The sequence below is a fragment of the Thunnus thynnus genome, chromosome 19 (assembly GCF_963924715.1).
Source record: "Thunnus thynnus chromosome 19, fThuThy2.1, whole genome shotgun sequence".
Lineage (NCBI taxonomy): Eukaryota > Metazoa > Chordata > Actinopteri > Scombriformes > Scombridae > Thunnus > Thunnus thynnus.
The window spans coordinates 7,750,596-7,759,963 of record NC_089535.1 but is presented as its reverse complement, the minus strand read 5'-3'; positions in this window follow the sequence as shown (position 1 = coordinate 7,759,963).

The window sequence follows — 9,368 nt, the reverse complement described above, 5'->3', positions numbered from 1 at the left end:
GCACTCTCTGCAGTAAGTAGGAAACATCGGTCACCATGGATACTGACAGATGCCTCGCTCACCCAGCTGTTAGAGCCTTCGAAATCATCTTATCTCTTTCCCTTGCAGAATGTGGCCAGTAAGCAGTCCCAGTCGGTGACTGCATGACTGGCTGCAGTCTTAGTAAGTTAAAGGCTAACTACATGCAGCCTGCAGACTGAATGAACCAGACCCTCAGTCTGAGCAGAGTGATTAGACTTCTCTGAACTCAGTCGGCAGCATAATTCCCAACGAATTCTATGTTTTTCATCTTGCTAAACCCAACTGCCTGTTTCAGCAGCGCTGCAATATGCAAAAGCTTCTTGGTATGTTTCCTTCCCTATCTTCTAAAGCATCAAGGTGGCTGCACCTTCAGACACTTCAAGTGATCCACGTGATCTGAATGACTATCTAGCTTTCTTTAGTCTTTCAGGGATTTCTAATCAACTATCAACCTGTCAAAGCAGGCAATTCCCAGGACCATAATCCCCTAAACCCAGGCTCACCGTGTCAGTTGGTTTTTGGTAATTTGATTACAAATGTGTTGAGGGAGCCATTAAAGTACAATATTAACTACTCAAGGTTCTGCCTTATTCCATAATGTTGTGGACCTGTCTTGTAAAGGAGCCCTGTGTCAAAATGTAGTTTTAAGACCTTGATTTCTTTAATTTATATTGTACTCACATAGCACCTATTCTATATATTAAACAAATCTGGGTTTAACTGACAGAAAGTGAACCTGGGGGCACATGTAGTTTTCTGTGTGCACTGTACCTGATGGAAATTTGGAGGCAACATGGCACATACACAAAGAGGGCTGAAGGTGGGGATTGTGGATATCAATAGGGGACAAACAACAAATAATCCCGCCATGGATATCATGATTATCCATGGAGGAAATCAGGGCTGGTGGTGATGAAAGTTAAGCTTGACTTTGCTACTAATTTGTTAGGTTTAATTTAACCCAGTGAAAGTGTTGAACCTTCACTTATTAAAGTACCTTGTCAGTGTTAATAATTTGAAGAAAAAAAGCACAAAGAGGTGTTTATTTAAAGATATGCTTTCACCTTGCTGTAACATTCAACCACTCACCAGTGTGTGTGTGTGTGTGTGTGTGTGTGTGTGTGTGTACTTTCATTTGTGCAACCCTCTTCAAACAGGCTAATGCAAGTGCATTATCTCAGAGTGCGCTGTAATTAAGACGTTTACATCTCCTGCTTAGTTCAGCGCATTAGTGGAATGGGGATGGCCAGAGGAGGGAGAGTGTTGATGGTTTATCTTAGAGGTTAGTTAAAATCAGACTGACTTGCTGTTTTGGTACAATGCAGAAACACCTCCATGATAACCCCAATTTAAATATTTATTCACATACTGATTTATTTACTGATTGGGCTGTTTATCTAAGACTTTCCCTGACCACTTCTTTCACAATATAGTCTCTCGGGAGGCTGCTTCGTGGTGTTTTGTGTTCTAGACTCACCTTGCTGAGGAAGAAATGTACAAGGTACAACATCCAATGCAAAATGATATCCTCGAGGTAGAATTTCTAACTCTAAATGCCTGCAGTAAGGAAGATGACATTTAGCTAAAATTAAAGTTAAATGTATTGTATTAAGGAGGATAAAAACTGCAGAATAATTGCATCCCTGCATCAAATAAAAAAACATGTTTTTATCCCTGTCGCAGCTGGATTTAGAACCAGACAAAGGCTCACTTGCAAACATATTGCACACAAACACACAGAAACACACGTACACAGTCCTACTTCAGGACATATAAGAAACAGCATGTCCCAAACAGCAGGCTGTACTTTTCTGTTCAGCAAAAGCATCATGCGTTCAAGATAAATTGATTTTTAAAAAATAAAAATCGCAGTGATGTGCACTTTGTGAGGATTCTGTCACACTGATTACATTTGTTTGTCTCTGTGATATTGACCTACCCACCAGCGACCACAGTGAGGGCAGGGTTAACCATGTCTTTCCACTTTAAAAATTAAACACACATACTGATGATTTATATTTCATTATCCCAAGCTGGATTCATAATGCATTATGTTGTGTTCTGTGTACAAAATCAAAGGTCATATTGTTCTTTGTAAAACAACGTGTAATGTGTTTTAGGGGCACCGCTGCATGTTTATGTGGATGAGTTAGAAGAGACAAAAGGTAAGAGACAAAGATGAATAGCTATAAGCTTATTATTTACATAGCTGTGATTATGCCCGGTGTCCTCCACTGCTTCCTCTGAATAAAATGAGTTTCCATTATCGGTGGATCGTATGAAAATTCACGGCTAATGCTAAAAGGTGCTCTGTGTGTGTGGACACAGTCAGGAGAGTGGCGCTGCATTAGCATAACATCAATGTCAGGCTTACATCCCTCAATCGAGCTAATCAGTATTCTTACTGTCATATTAATGTGGCACTCAGAATCTAAAATATACAGTTATATCTGGTGATATCACCAATCAGCCATACCTATATGTGCCGGAGTCACACACTAATGGAATTTTTTTTAAAAATTTAAAAATGCAACTCTGCTTCCCACAGGGGTAAATTATAAATGAGCAGAGGCTGGATAAGGTGATGTATGCAAGAGCACATTGGCTTTTCTGTTGTTAGTAGAACACAGTAAGAACTTCAACAACATACTGTCTGTAGGTGTGAGTGTACAAGACAGGTACAGTATGTTGGCAGGTGATTGTTTTGACAGGACACTTTTTGGCCTCTAAACTGATCTAAGGGGCCTTGTGAGGTCATCTTCCTACTTACAATATGTCTGTTATGGACAAGGGGTTCACTGTAAATGTGAATAAATAGCTTAAATAGACAGGAAATAACCAAATGTGCAAATGAAATGGCATGATTACTCTTAAAGGATAGGTTCAAAACAACAGTCAGATGCCCAAATGAACAGATGATGTTTTTATCGCTGTAATCATTCCTCCTGTTTATTCTGACCATTAGAAGATCCCCTCCAAATGTGTTTACAATGTAAGTGATGGTGGACAAAATCCACAGCCCTTGTTTTGAGCAAAAATGTATTAAAAATTTTATCTGAAGATAATATGAAGCTTCAACCATCTGAGTTAGTCAAACAAAGTGGATAAACATTTCCCTCTGATGGGCAGTGTTTTCCTGTTCAGCTGCAATGGAAGAATCATAACAAAAAGAGGGAATCTGGCACTAAAAAGACAGTAACTTTAAAAGATTTGTAGATTTGATTTGACTAATTTAGGCAGCTGAAGCTTCATATTATCTTCAAATGAACTTTTAAATACATTCTTGCATATAAAGAGGGCTGTGGATTTTGTCCCCCATAAATTTGAAAATTGCAAATGTATTATGAAGGGATCTCTTCATGGTCAGTATGATTACAGCAAGAAAAACATGTGTCATTGTTCATTTGGGCACCTGACTATTGTTTCAGGACAGACTTGAAAAGTTGTGAACATATCATTTAATACAGTCACAGTCCAGTGATAATCATGGATCTTGTTTGGTGATTTTGAATTGTTGAAATGAAATGTTACTTTATGGGTTAAAAACTTTCTCTTCAGAACTTTCCAGCTCATGAGATGTTGATGTTTTGGAGATATATGGTTTTCACTAGAAAGTGAAGAATATTGTAAACTATTACAAGGTTGGAGCTAGAGAATGAACTCCTCCAGCTAATTCTGTATGCACATACATGCTGAGACCTATCTCATGCATATCCAGAACAGTAAAATCTCCCTGAGCTTTCAGCATAGACTAATAAAACCAAACGAGTGCCATCAATGCTCTCTGTGGAGAGAAAGTATATTTCAGCATTGCCTCAGTGCAGTTTGTGATTAAAACCTTCTCCGTTTTTCCTGACTCTTCAAAATATAGAGTGCAAAATGAAAAATATAGCTCTAAAACGGTTGAAAATAGTCTAAAGCATATATATATATATATATATATATATATATATATATATACTATGCTCATGTAAACATGTTCAGCATCTTAGAATCATATGGTCATTGTGATTCAATATGGTCAGTTTGGTAAACTAATAACAATAATAATACATCGGCATAGCATTTTAAACATGCTGCAATGGCGTAGCTTTGCTTTGTAGCAACCATTTAGAAAAAGAGGAACCTCCAGAATGCAGTTTTTAAAAAATCATCATCATGGGCCACCTGTACGTCAACAACCAAGACTAAAGTGATAAAGAAATAAACACATTAATAAATACATAACTACAGATGTGAAGCCTTTTGTTGCCAGCATCTCATTCACGTTCACTCAACTGTGAGTCCCATGACGTGCCGTGCTACTCCATGAACAACTGTGATCAGAGATCATGATTATTCCAGGATAAGCCCCTCGAGATGCATCATCTTGAGCATGTTGCTTATCCAGATGACATGACATGTACTGCATGCCTGCAGCGATTCATCTAACAAGTTCATAGTGACAGTTACTCCATTGCAATATTAATAATTGATTATTTTACAAATAAGGTTCATATATTTCATTTGAAAAAAAAAAAAAGATCACAGTTTGGCCCCATCGCAGGTCAGAGGCACAGTAATCCACTGCTGGGAGTGTGCAGTGAAAATTCCTACAATCATGGCTATAAATACCACTGTGTGGCTAAATTGCTCAATGTCAAGCCAGTGGAAATTAGGCACTTCTGGCCATTATTGAACACCACATGTCCCCGGACACAGGAACCCTGGAGTTCATCTGACTTTCCTTCCCTGACTGCAGTACTTAGTACTTGGCACTCAATCATTTTTCTATATGCACTTATTTTATGCATTTTAATTATTTATCATTGGAGGTCATAGTAGAAGTATTTTTTTCTTTACCCATTCGTATGTGCCTGTGGTCAGCTACGCTCACTGTTTTCTGGACCCCTTGGGGGACAAATAAATTGATTTTAAATGTATTAAATCATTTTGAACTGAATTGATTTGGAGTTGTGAAATTAAAAAGTAGAAGCAGTGGTCAGTCGAGAGGCAGACAGCACATGTCAGATATAACCGTGATAAGTACATGACAGCTATGAGAATACAGCTCCTGTGAGAGTTTCCATTTTAGATGACAAAAAGAAGAAGCAGTTTTCCACATCAGCCGGTTCTCAGTTCCACTGATGACAGATTTTAATGGACACCTGCAACTGTAGCATGAAGGGTGAATAAGAGTGATGATGGATTAGAGAGGCAGGCTTAATCCAGTTTAAAAAAAAAAAAAATCTGTGAAGAAAAAAACCCCTTTCATGGTCAATTAAAAGACATTATATAATGCATCATACATGATTAATTTTCTTATCAATTGATATAGTTTAAGCTGCATTAACATTAATTTAAAAAAAAAAAAATCTGTTGTTAAATCATTTACTTACATACTTAATGCAAAAGCACGCCCACAGCTGTAGACAACTATTATTAATGGGCTTGTGAATATATTTATGTGCATTTCAAAATGATGAACAAATGAATGTGTAATGCAAGGCCAACATTTTTTCATTCCTTGCATGTTTTACACTATACTAATTAAAATATGCTCATTTTAACTAACCGCATACTCCAGTAATGTCAGTGAGACAGAACAACACAATATCAGCCTTAATTATCGGTATATGAGACACATGGTGGTGTTTGTTGATAAACATCTACTATTGCTACATATTAAAATAGTATTAATAACACACGATGATGGCATTGACCTTTCCCGATGCAACATGATGTCACCACAAGATCGGGAAACAGTTGGCAAAAGAAAAGTTGCTGTTCAACTATGAGTAATTTTAGTTTTTCTGCTAAATTATCAATGTCAGCAGTGAATTGTCAACTATCTAATCTCTCAAAGTCAAAATCTTGTTTCCACACACAATGGTGTCACCAAATATACTGCAATTCAAAGACATTTCAAGTGACTTCTTAGCCCATCAAATAAATTCAAATTTGAACACTGTCTTTGTAATTGGAACCATACTAAAGTGGAAATGGTTATAGGGTCCCATGTCTACTTGTTTGTTCACAGGACACCTGAAAAAAACGTACAGATTTCAATTAAATTCGGAGATTTAGTGGAGAGCTAGCAGCCTGAACAAATAATTAATTTTTTAAATCTGATATGGATCCAAAAGCATCACCATGTGACAATTTCAAAGCACTTTTTGATTGATAACTGCTAAAGTCAATGTGGGACACATCCATTTTTACTTCAACTCATTTTACAGCTTTTTGTAAAATTACAAGTTATATAAAATTATTATGATTAAATTACTTAAGTAGGCTAATATATAACAATAAATCACCCTCTAAATTATACCATCATCCAAATTCCTAGTAACCCTGCATGCCTGAAAGTCACTTTTACAGTAATACAGGGACCTGAATATCAGCAGACGGCTTCTCCACAACCTAAAGAAAACCAAAGTAATGATCATGACATCTCCAAGCCGCAAAGCATGCTGGGGCATCGCACTGGGCAGCAAAATGACATGTCAAGCTACTTTGCTGCTTAAAAGGATCAACAGCTACTTGTCTGACTGCCACTTGTACAGCAGCTTTGCCTCCTGGCAGACAATGCTTATTGCTTTGCATTCTTTAAGCTGTCTAGAAGCTACTGTATATAATAACGTTTGGCTGTTTGTAAGGCTCAGTGTCATTTTGGTGCTTAGCAGAGTGTCCCGCCATGTTATTTTGCTGGTTGGCAGGCATCTGAAATTATCTACAGATTTTGGTCCTGTTTGCCTCGAAGCTATGTATTGTTTTTTACTCTGTGGGAGATTGTGGTTTCACTGCCTTGTAGGCTTGCATGTAATACTTTACTGAAGACATTGTCATATCTTGGATCGTATAGATTGCTATTGCCAGAAAATACTATAAAATGACAGCTTCCACTTTGAGTTTTAAGGCTCAATATACAGTAGTGATTTATAGTTCCACCTTGACGTCTATGTTTAAAAAAAAAAAGACAAGGATGACCTGAGGACACTTGATTCTGAGGTGAATTGAGTGCATTATTTTAAGATAACCACCTTTGATACCTTATCACCATTCTAAATTAATACTCTCTGCTTGAAAGCTTACAGTTTCTGCTGTTTCTTTACTTCTACTACTTCTTGAAGTAATATAGAAGCATTTATTCTAAGGGTAACAAAGAAATTTCCAACACAAAGATTCAATTTAAGGAGCATATTCCCTGTGCTTGGGGCCATAAGCATTTTAAAACAATAAAAACCCTGCCACAATGTTATTTGTGCCCAACACACACCACGCCATTGTACATCCTTTTCCACTAGAACACTCTTAATACTTTTATATATAGAAAGTTTTAGAGGTATATTGAGTACATGATTCTCTTTGAACTTCTAGTCACAGCTGGCCAGCTGTTAGCCAACAACATGGGGCCTGAGAATGACCTCTTTCTGAACCCAGTCCAAATCATTTTACTGCACTGTAAGTCTTTGCATGTCAGAGCTCTGTCGGTCTTCTAATGATCAAACACAGTCTGAACATGTCCCTGCACTAAGTGAAGTCAATTAGAGGTTTGATTCTTTCTAACCTGTGAAATCGACTGAGGCAGAAAGGCAGAACACTGGATAGAGGCTCTTCTGCAAAGGAAAGAGGCTGTCTGACAGCCAATGTTTAATCTGTCCATGTCAATCCATCACTGTCAGCCGTCACTGTCACAAACTTACACCCAGGGTGGATGATAGAAAACAACAGTATGGAAACTAAAATGTGTTCGGAGCATCGAATCACAAATTTAGCTGAAATCAGAATTACAGTGTGCATTTGGCACCATTTTTCCTCATAAATGTTACTTCTATTTGGATGTTTTAATGGTGCCCTTGCACCTAAACCCTTTATTAACATTTTATAAGTATAATAAGTATAATCTTATTTAAAAGAAGCACTTCGTCAAGGCTTTTGAAAATATAATTTTGGCCTATTGACAAGCAGATCTGGAGATCAAAGAAGGCGAAGGCTTTACAAAATCAAGGACTAATGTAGAATAAAAGATTTTTTAGATTTAGTGAGGTGTGTGCCTCAATAAATCTACCATTATGCCTTTAATAAGCCTCAGTGAGAACATGCAGTTGGGCAAAAGTTTCCACTAGATTAAAAAGAAAAAAATTTAAACCAATATATTTGCATGTGTGTTAAAGTAATCTTATATAACAATGCTATGAATAGCCTTTCTAACAGTAGACTGTATTTGAAATGAAGACAGTAACCTAATGTCAGTGCCTGTGCGTTCAAAACTACTCAACGTGGCTTCATCATGTGCAGAAGAAGCTATTACTGAGACCAAACAGAGAAGGGTGCAAATGAAAAACTCTATTGTGTTAAACTGACCTCAGCGAGTATAAGGATACATTATAAGCCTTTACCTTGTGAGAAATTACATTATAAGGCCCATCAGGGTTTGATAGAGCTTTCAGCTCTGACACTTTGTCTGAGATGAGGGTGGGAGAATAAACCAATTTTTACCCGGGGCATCTTTAAAACAAGGTGAAGACAGTAATATCTCCAATGATGGTTTCTGGTCCGCAAGATTTAAAATGATCCATCATAATGAACTGTAAGATAAAAGTTTCAAATTTAATGTAGAATTGCAGTAAAATAATGAATCATCTGATAATTTAGACCTACTAGATATACTGTAGGGGTTTTTAACGTGTGCAGCAGTTTTTAAGAGGCACAGCTCCTTTAATAGATCATTTTTAAACCTACATTCTTTATTCCTGTTTTGATCAGACCCTTGAGAAAGTGACCTCAGTCCAGTCCCAAAAATGGATGTACTTAAGGAAAATCAACAGTTGCAGTTTTTTCTGTGTGTTTCTGTATGAGTTTGTCAACCCATCCACTGATTAGGAACAGAGCAAACAAACTCTAGGTTTGAAAACACCTTTAGAGTGGCAAAAAACAGAATTAAATGTGATTAAAGAAATCTTTTAAGGCCCTGCAACAATTCACAGTCGTTGTAATTTACAATAATCTGGTTAATTAGACCTCTGCTCTGGTTTAAGTTGGGTCCATTACACATCCTGCCCTAACAGGTGCCAGAAAACTGACAGAGAAATGATAGAGATGTCAGTCAAGCTCAATCTGTACACACCCACACATTCTTGACAGGATCAAGGTTTAATCAGGGAAAATACATGAAAAAAAAAATGTGTGGGTTGAGTACGGGTATGTGGAGGCTTTAGAGAAGCATTGTCATAGAAGCGATAACTTCTCACTCAGCTCTCATCCTATTCTCCCCATATCGATTCATTTAGATACAATATTAAAGCACTCTTGACTCCTTGGTGAAAGTAGTTCCCTTTACTGTCCATTTCTGTTAGTCACCCCTC